This window comes from Pantherophis guttatus, chromosome 18, assembly GCF_059756535.1.
Source record: "Pantherophis guttatus breed Tessera chromosome 18, ASM5975653v1, whole genome shotgun sequence".
Classification (NCBI taxonomy): Eukaryota; Metazoa; Chordata; class Lepidosauria; order Squamata; family Colubridae; genus Pantherophis; species Pantherophis guttatus.
The window spans coordinates 1,900,495-1,910,052 of record NC_142080.1 but is presented as its reverse complement, the minus strand read 5'-3'; the positions used below and the strand labels follow the sequence as shown (position 1 = coordinate 1,910,052).

The following is a 9,558-nucleotide window of genomic DNA, read 5'->3' as shown; positions in this document are numbered from 1 at the left end:
TTGTGGCTTGACTACAGTTGTACAAGAAACAATTTTGTATTGTTGGATCTTCGGTCAAGCCAAATCTGGCCGATAGCCGTTCTCCAAGATTTGACGTCAGTGTTTTTCCACATATACACAAAACCTCAATTCTCCACGTCTTTCTGTAAAGCTGGTACTTAAACCATGGGGCCCTACTGTCCATATGACCGGGTGGACCAGACACAGTTATTCTGCTTCCCAAAGCTAGCAGATGGATGTTTCTGAGATCTCATGAACTCAGTAGTGGGCCATCTTCCACAGTTAGCTTTCAGCTTGTGGTTCTCAGTAGCTTCAGCTTGTTGTCATCATCAAGTCCACCATCAATTGTCATCGTTCCTTAGACAGATCCGTCTAGTCCAGCATCTTATGTCTGATGGTGACCAAGTGGACACCCAAGAGATGTTCAGAAGCAGAAGCTTCTAACTATACCTCCTATAAGTGTTTACAGCTATTACCAAAAAAAAAAAAAAAGCTCAGGTGAGCTCCCGTAACATACCTTGTCAGTGTCTAGGAGATGAAAAGTTCACAACCTATGCAGATAGGTAGGTAAGGATTTGCAGTGGTGGTGGACTTTTTATACTGTCTCTCTGTGCACCTTTTGCGCATGAACAGGTCACATCCGCTGGAGCCCAAACCTTAAATTAACCACAGGAAAAGACATTTCCTAAAATGTGATAATATTCGGTGTTGATTCTCCAGCTTCATTTACCTCTTTCATTAAAGACCTTTGGAGTAATATATTGTGTGATTAAAACGATCTTCTGGTAGGAATGCTGCAATTATCTTCTATGACCAGAAAGCCCTGAGGAAATTAAGCCATGCTGAGGAATATAGATGTTTAAGGCCATGAGATGGTTTACTTACTAGGATGAGGGGAGTTAACGTCATGTACTCATAAGCAATGAGAATCAAACTCCAGCTTCACTACTGCGTGATCCGAGCTATTGTTTTGGTCTATTAGGAATGGAATGAAGCAGACAATTAATTTGGATCAACTTTTACACAAAAACTCCCTTTGATTTTTTAAAAAATGGATCTGTTTTTTAGAACATAAAATCATTGGGCTGGCAGTCACCTCAGAGGTCTTCTAGTCCAACCTTTGCAAGAACATTGTTGTCATCCTCCGGGGTGAATAGGTTGGTTAATCCTATCAGCCATTTGGCTAGTGAGACTTCCTTTAGCAACTGACAAGACTGACACGAGGTTACATTGCTGCGTTTTGAAGTTGCTCATCATGCTAACCTGTCCTCTCGTGATGCTGTGATGATGGTTGTCCAAACTGGGTCAATGCAGAAACTTTGGTCTGGGTTTAATTAAGCCAGAAATTGGGTGGCTTCATTAAACACTGAAATATCATCGTCCATCCAAAACTGGCGTTAATTTGAAGTACAAATCAAACACTGTTGTTGGATCCATTTGTGGTTGCATTGTTACAGGTAGTCCTTGACTTATAACCATCTGTTTGAAGTTACAACAGTGTTGAAACAAACGACTTACAGCCCATTTCTTGCACTTACGGCTGTCGTAGTGTCCCCAGGGTCACATGATCAAAAATTTGGGTGTTTGGCAACTGGCGCTGTATTTAACTGGTTGCGGAATCCTGAGGACAGCTGATTTTGTGGCCTCCCCAGCTGACTTCCCACGAGCAAAGTCAGTTGGGGGAATGCAAATTTGTTGAACAACTGTGGCATGTATAGGTTGCAAAATCAGCCACAAAACATTTAACAGCTGCATTGCTTAGTAGCAGAAGTTCCACTCGTGACTGTGATCATAGACAGAGATTACTGAGATTACTATAAGCAACCTGGAATTTTTGCCTTTTTTTTATATAATCAAAACCTCTTAGTTCCACAGGTGACAATAAGAGAAAACTTTTCTAAATAAAAATGGAAGTAGTTGTACAACAACCACACAGTCTGTTTATACTTATACCTGTTATCTCACACATGTTTGACAAACAAATGAATAAATAGATACAAAGTATATAAAAAGTAAGTAAGTAAATGAATACACTAAAACCAGAGCAAATGCATTGACGACACTATTTTATTTTGGATAGTACATTAAAGAGGAATTAGGAAGATGAGGAGGATGAGCAGCAGCAGGAGAAGCAATTGGACAGGTCAGGAGGAACATCAATATACACTAGTAGTCAAAAGCAACGGCACAAAAGGCCTTGAAAGACTTTTTAAAGGAGAGAAAAGGATGGTTACATCTTCAAAAGCATCGGTGGGAATGAGGAAAAGCTGGGAGAGCAGGCAGGTCCCTAATCTGTACTGCCAGCATTTCAGCAGCTTCAGTAACCACCACAGCAACCACCACTGCTGCCTCTTCTGGAAGAAGGGATGCGGCATGCTATTATCCCACCACAACCGCAACCCCCTGAGTAACAGGGCGAGCAACAGGGCATGCAACAGCATGGGCTGCAGCAGCCGCAGCAGCCCTGCATGCAACCGCAACAGGGCATGCAACAGCCCATGGAGCCGCAGGAATTTCCACAGGGAACGCAAATGATGGTGGTTCCGTCCGAGCCGCCACCACCACCGCCACAGCCACATCCGCCAGTCATGGTTGCAGGTGGAAAGTCTGGAAAAAATGGATCACAAATGAATGTCATGTTGTCTGTTTTCCACCGGTATCGGCAAGTTTCTTCGTGACCCTCGCCAATTCAATGGAATTGGGGGACATTCATTGTTGCAGACTTTACTCAACTAACAATGAATCCCTTTTCCTTTGTCTTTGTGGCTTGACTACAGTTATACAAGAAATAATCTTGTATTGTTGGATCTTCGGTCAAGCCAAACCTGGCCGATAGCCGTTCTCCAAGATTTGAGGTCAGTGTTTTTCCAGATATACACAAAACCTCAATTCTCCACGTCTTTCTGTAAAGCTGGTACTTAAACCATGGGGCCCTACTGTCCATATGACCAGGTGGACCAGACACAGCTATTCTGCTTCCCAAAGCTACCAGATGGATGTTTCTGAGATCTCATGAACTCAGTAGTGGGCCATCTCCCCCAGTTAGCTTTCAGCTTGTTGTCATCATCAAATCCACCATGAATTGGCATCATTCCTTAGACAGATCCATCTAGTCCAGCATCTTATGTCTGATGGTGACCAAGTGGACACCCAAGAGACGTTCAGAAGCAGAAGCTTCTAACTATACTCCCTATAACCGTTTACGGCTATTATAAAAAAAAAAGCTCAGGTGAGCTCCCGTAACATACCTGGTTGGTCTCTAGGAGATGAAAAGTTCACAACCAATGCAGGTAGGTAGACAGGGATTTGCAGTGGTGGTGGACTTTTTATATTGTCTCTCTGTGTACCTTTTGCGCATGAACATGTCACATCCACTGGAGCCCAAACCTTAAATTAACCATGTGAAAAGACATTTTCTAAAATGTGATAATATTTATTATTGATTCTCCAGCTTCATTTACCTCTTTCATTAAAGACCTTTGGAGAAATAAATTGTGTGATTAAAATGATTTTCTGGTAGGAATGCTGCAATTATCCTCTATGACCAGAAAGCCCTGAGGAAATTAAGCCATGCTGAGGAATATAGATGTTTAAAGACCATGAGATGGTTTACTCACTAGGATGAGGGGAGTTAACATCATGTACTCATAAGCAAGGATGGAGTCAGACCCCAGCTTCACTCCTGCGTGATCTGAGTGATCTGAGCTATTGTTTTGCTCTATTATGAATGGGATGAAGCAGACAATTAATTTGGATCAACTTTGACACAAAAACTCCCTTTGATTTTTTTAAAAATGGATCTATTTTTTAGAACATAAAATCATTGGGCTGGCAGGGACCTCAGAGATCTTCTAGTCCAACCTTTGCAAGAACATTGTTGTCATCCTCCGGGGTGAATAGGTTGGTTAATCCTATCAGCCATTTGGCTGGTGAGACTTCCTTTAGCAACTGACAAGACTGACACGAGGTTACATTGCTGCGTTTTGAAGTTGCTCATCATGCTAACCTGTCCTCTCGTGATGCTGTGATGATGGTTGTCCAAACTGGGTCAATACAGAAACTTTGGTCTGGGTTTAATTAAGCCAGAAATTGGGTGGGTTTGTTGTAAGTCATTCAGAAGGAGAGGAAGTGAAATTTTCTAAATCAACTTTCCGATTAAATGATTGGGAAACCTAGATGTAATTCTGCTGATCGTTTGTGTTTTCCCTCAATGCTTCCCGGGTCCCTCGCTTAATACCTAAAAATGAAAAGGAGCATAGAAGTAGGCCAGGCCAGCAGAACCTGACACAGCATTCAGATATTTTAATTAAAAGATACAACATAGATGATTACAGCTTTGTCTCCAATAGCCAAGAGCAGCATTAGCAGGCACTATTTTCTGGAGAAGGGTATGGTTTAAACTTAGTCACATCCTAGTTAGAGCACTCTAGCATCCTCCACAAGGAGCTATTTACCTTGGATAAAGAGAGCAGGGGTAAAAATAATTTCCTTCCAAACATCAGGTCATCCGAGGCAACTGACTAGTAGGCGATTCAGAAGAGACAAAAACAATGTCCTTTATACAGCATGTAATCAACCTGTAGAATTTGGTAACATGACTTAACAGTGATGGTTGCTAATTAGAACACAGAATCATAGGGTTGAAAGGGCCTTAGAGGTCTTCTTGTCAAACCCCTGTTCAATCAGGAGAACCCTACATTATTTTGAACAAATGGCAGGCCTCTTGAATAGCCTTAAAAGAAAAAGTTGATCTGGCAGTTGGGGCAGTTGCCTTTTAAATAATACCTGCACGGAAAAATATTGGAAGGTGGTATACTCGAATGAAATGGTACTTCGTTTGACACAATATTAAAAGGAGCCGATTGTTCTTTTGAAGAAATATAGGATGCCAAAGTATCACCTGTTTTGGCCCATGGGTTAATTATAAAATTATCTGGATTCATCAGCAGTCGGGATATTTGTTTTGATGAAGTTTTTGGCTAAATTGGCCTGGAGATGGATGTTTTCATAGTGAATGATGATTCTTCACAGCTGTCTCACTTCCTAAGGAAAAATTGAGGGAGGTGCATGTAAAGGTCCAGATTTGTTTAGTTTTTAGTTTTTCTCCGGCTTTCCGTTTTTCTGCCTAACTTGATGAACAAAGCGAGATTGATTTGGCTAACCATTCTTAAGTAAAAAAGAAGATATTTTGGACAGGAATGATTTTCTTCCAAATTTTAAATTCTTTGGGCTGTGCTAGGAGGATGGCAAGAAAGATACTTGTGGCATTTGTTGTTTAGGGGTCTTTCGGTATCCAACATCATTCCTAATATTGCGATACTGATGGCTTCTGTCTGTTTATTTATTCACACTGCAACTGTTTAAGTGTCTGCCAAAGTTCAGCCTGCGGTCCCTTTGTCATTGAACATAAGAGGATATAGATATCATACATCATTCCAAAAAAATCCTACATATCTAAAATTTAAATAGGTCATTCAATGTTTGAAAAGAGACATCGTATAATCCATCAATTCCCTTGTTTTACAAGGCCACATGGTTAATTTTCATACAAATTGATTTTTACTCAAATCTCACACCATCTCATTAAGACATGGCCCAGTCACAAAGTTTTCAGTTAGCAGAAAAACCACATGATAAAGTTGAATCCAGCAATCTCGTAGAGTTCCAGAGTAAACTCGTAGACTGAGAGCAAATGGACAGCTTTCCAAACAAAGCATTGGATCTTGCATCTTTTTCATTTTTTAAGAATGCCTGTTCGAAGAAAAAATGCCCCTTGTCTTTGCAATGTCTAAACTAACATTTTATTTATAATTAAAACTGAAAGCAATATGTTTTTGAAAAAAAATAAAAACCAAGATTGGGCAAAATAACCTTGGTGACATCAAAGAAGCGATCTCCAGGGATGTAGTCCATTTTTCAGGAAACACTGGAGATTAATCTTGAGGTTGAAATTACAAAATCACCATAATTTCTTAAGTGCAGTGAACATCAAGAGTAAAAATTAGTGATTGATGGGAAGGCTTAAATCCAAAGGAAGACATATATTTTATTGAGTTGACTGCGTGAGATATCCTATTGAGCAACCCAGCAGATGTCACAATATAATTCCTCCTTAAATGCTTTTTTAACCTCAACTATGGCGTCTGAATAACCCATGCATTAACTGGAGATAGCATTAAACACCCACATACTATAAATGACTTATGTAATGGGAAACACGGATTGGGCCAAGCAATACAAACTGGAATGGAGAAATTCAGAACAGGATTCGTGCTTAATAGGGATCAGCTGCTGTTCCCGGATGTCTCACTTCCCTCGAGAACACGTGTCCGTTTGTGTATAAAAAGTCCCTGGTTAGAACGGTTGTCATTCATTCATTGGAGCGTCCTAGCTTTGAAAGCTTCCTCTATTGAGCCAAGGTAAGATATACGGTATTTTGTTCTTCATTCTTACAATAAGAAGACCAAAGGTAGATAGGCACCTTCCATCCTTATCTTAGAATTAAGATAATTCTGAGGGGTTAGATAAAATGGCAAGGAACTGCTCGTAAGTGAAAAATGATTGGTAGGCCAGGTTGCGTGAGGCTAGCTAATTATTTCACAAACTATTATTTCATATCTTCATTCAATTTAAGTTAAAGTTATTCATGTGATCTGTGACCAAAGTTGTGTTCACATTTAAGAAAACTGGAATGAGAAAAAAAAATGGAGCATGATAGGTTGTCGGAGTTGGCCTTTCACAATCTGTTTTTGCTTTACAGATTTTCCTTTAAGTCTGCAACCATGAGCTGCTGTCGCTGTTGTGGAGGTCGCGGCTGCGGATGCTGCAACAGATACAGGCCAAGAACGGTTTACTATGTAGGAAGGCCCGCAACTGGTGGGTGCTGTTGTGGGTCTCGTGGCCGTTGCTGCGGCCGTTGCTGTGGCCGTCCACGGTGCTGCTGTACTCCATCTTACCCATATTATCGAATTCCAGTCCAGACCTATGGCACCCAAGTGAAGAAATGCTAAAGGAACATTGACAGCGTTCACAAGACCTGCAAGTTAGAGTTACCAGATTCAGACTGCAGAAGCTGCAACGACCACTAAAGGGCAGCGAAGAGCAGATGCTTTCCGTATCACCCCACTGCCCTCTCGTGATCATTTGAAATATTGCAATCCAGATACGACAACTAAATGCAGTCTTCCCTTTTGACAGCTAGAGGGATGTGAGAATGTTACTTGTTCCTCTTGCAAGACTTGCTGGATTATCTCTGACTCATCTTGCCAAGTTGATGAACAGAAGCCTTGACACAAATGTATTACCCAACACTCTTTGATCTTCTCTTGACTTTATTCCTGAAACGATTAGAATCGTTTCCTCGTAACCGAAGGGCAAATGGCACCGTTTTTCTTTTCTTTTTTTCTTATGACTATCGGGTGATTTTTGTTCGGGGTCTGGATCTTCCCTACCAACTGGTTCTATAGCCATTTAGCTTTTCCAAAAACAATAGTTTTGGGTGACGGTTTGCATTTTCTTTGGCAAAGCCCTGTCGGCATTTTCCAATCCTTGTAATCCTTGCATAAACTTATGGTTTCAATAAAATTCTGAATTCTAAAAGTTTTCCTTTCCTTTTTTTGTATTTATTCCTCAGGAAATGTTCAGCAACATTTCTAATCCTTACTCCCACAGCGATGCTAAAGTAGCCGGGAACTGGCTATTTTTATTCAGATATTGACTTGCGTGTAGTCATTTACTTTTAAATTTGGACAGCCATGTTGTTTCAGACATGGTGTGTGTGTGTGTGTGTGTATTTAAACCAAATCAGAGGCAGATCTCCGGGATGCCCTTTAGGCTAGATTAGCATTAACTGTGGTTAGCCTTTGATGTGGAAAAAGCTGGTTTAATGGCTGTTGTTCCTATTTCTAACTTTCATTTTGAAAGGTTGAATCCCTTCATGGCTTATTTATCCCCACTTTGCTTCTTTGCCCCCATTTCTCAATAATCAGGATTATTTCACAACTCCTCCATTTTGACAGGAAAAAAAGAGGCTTTTTTGGGGCCTAATGTTGGGCTGAAAAGCCTCTAAGTCTTCCCTGAGGTAAAAAAATCCACCATTTTGCCTTCTTGCCTTCTCCTCAGGCCAGCTCTAAGCAAAAGACCCGCCCACCACCAACGTCCACCAATCCCAGCGCATAGCGGGATGACTTGGCAGTTCCATGGGCCAATCTGATGCCTGGATTCCTTTCCCACCTTTTCCCTCCAAAGTCCTTCCAGAAGCTGCTTGAGAGTCTGAGGAGAAAAGACTTGTTATTTCCCCACTCAGAAATGTATTTAGGGGGAAAACCTTTATTTTTTAATAAAAAATGTGAGGTTTTTATTTTATTTATCTTTTATAATGCTTTTACTCCTCTTCCTCCTCCCCCTTTCTTTGAATCTGTCTGGGGATTTTTAAGGCTGTTTTCAGAGATTTTTTATATACTACAAATGTTGTGGAAAAACGTTCTGACTCTGGTAAGATCCAAATAGTTTTAATAATAAATATTAATGCCAGGATAAACCATGACTTCGGTATGTTTGACTTAACTCCTAAATTTGGTTAATTATGGTTTATGGAATTGACTGGAATTGGCTTTGGGCTTGAGGGAAAACAGAGAAATTTATTACATTTTTATCCCACCTTTATTACGTTATAAGTAACTCAAGGCAGTGAGCATACCTAATACTTCTCCCTCCTCCTATTTTTCCCACGACAACAACCTTGTGAGGTGGGCTGGGCTGAAAGAGAGAAAGCCTGGCCTATACAGAGTAGAGATAAGTCATTGCTTAATGCATATTTTTCTAAATTAAGATTCGTGTGTTTGTCTGACCAGGATGTCATTGGGGTCCAAGTTTAGAGTTGCTTAACACGTGTCTTAGAAAACATGTATGTAATCAGAGACTCTTTACTTCTGAAAAGTAGATATAATTTAGATTTGGGGATAAAGGTGGTCTTTCACCTTCAAAATGTTGCTAATATGTGCTTTGCATGATTGACCGGGCTTTGTGGAGTCTTCCAAATCAAATATTTGGGGGTTGAATGTTGGGTGCATGGTTGATGAATAGACTGGGATTAAACTCAATATAAGAAGAGCTGAAAGAGGATTTTCTTTTTCTTCTTCTTCAATAAAAGATAATTTTGTAGCTCGAGGTTGAACTATGGTGTCCCTGGTGCTCTCTGAGCTTGGTGGTTTTCTTGCAGACATTTCATGACCCAACTAGGTAACATCATCAGTGCTAGAAGGGAGTTGGATTTGCAGAGTGGAGGAGGAGGAGGAGGAGGAGGACTGTGGGTTTTTTAGTGCTCTCTGAGTTTAGTGGTTTTCTTGCAGATATTTCATGATGACCAAACTAGGTAATATCAGCAGTGTTAGCACTGGTAATGTTTCCTAGTGTGGTCATGAAACATCTATAAGAAAACCACAAACTACCCAGTCTTTTCTACAACAGGCCCACATGCCCTTCTGTAAATCATGGCTTCCAAATTCAAACTGCTGTGTTTGCAGAATGACTAAAACCATAATTCGCTTAACAGTGGTT

At 40.5% G+C, this 9,558-nt stretch overlaps 1 long non-coding RNA gene across 1 annotated transcript; it reads left to right on the top strand.

Annotated features, from left to right (window-relative positions):
• Positions 1 to 6,342: 6,342 nt before the first annotated feature.
• LOC117676261 (uncharacterized) lies at positions 6,343 to 7,602 on the top strand. The gene is made up of 2 exons (XR_004594385.2): positions 6,343 to 6,419; positions 6,761 to 7,602. It is a non-coding gene; the product is annotated as an uncharacterized LOC117676261 (long non-coding RNA).
• Positions 7,603 to 9,558: the final 1,956 nt, after the last annotated feature.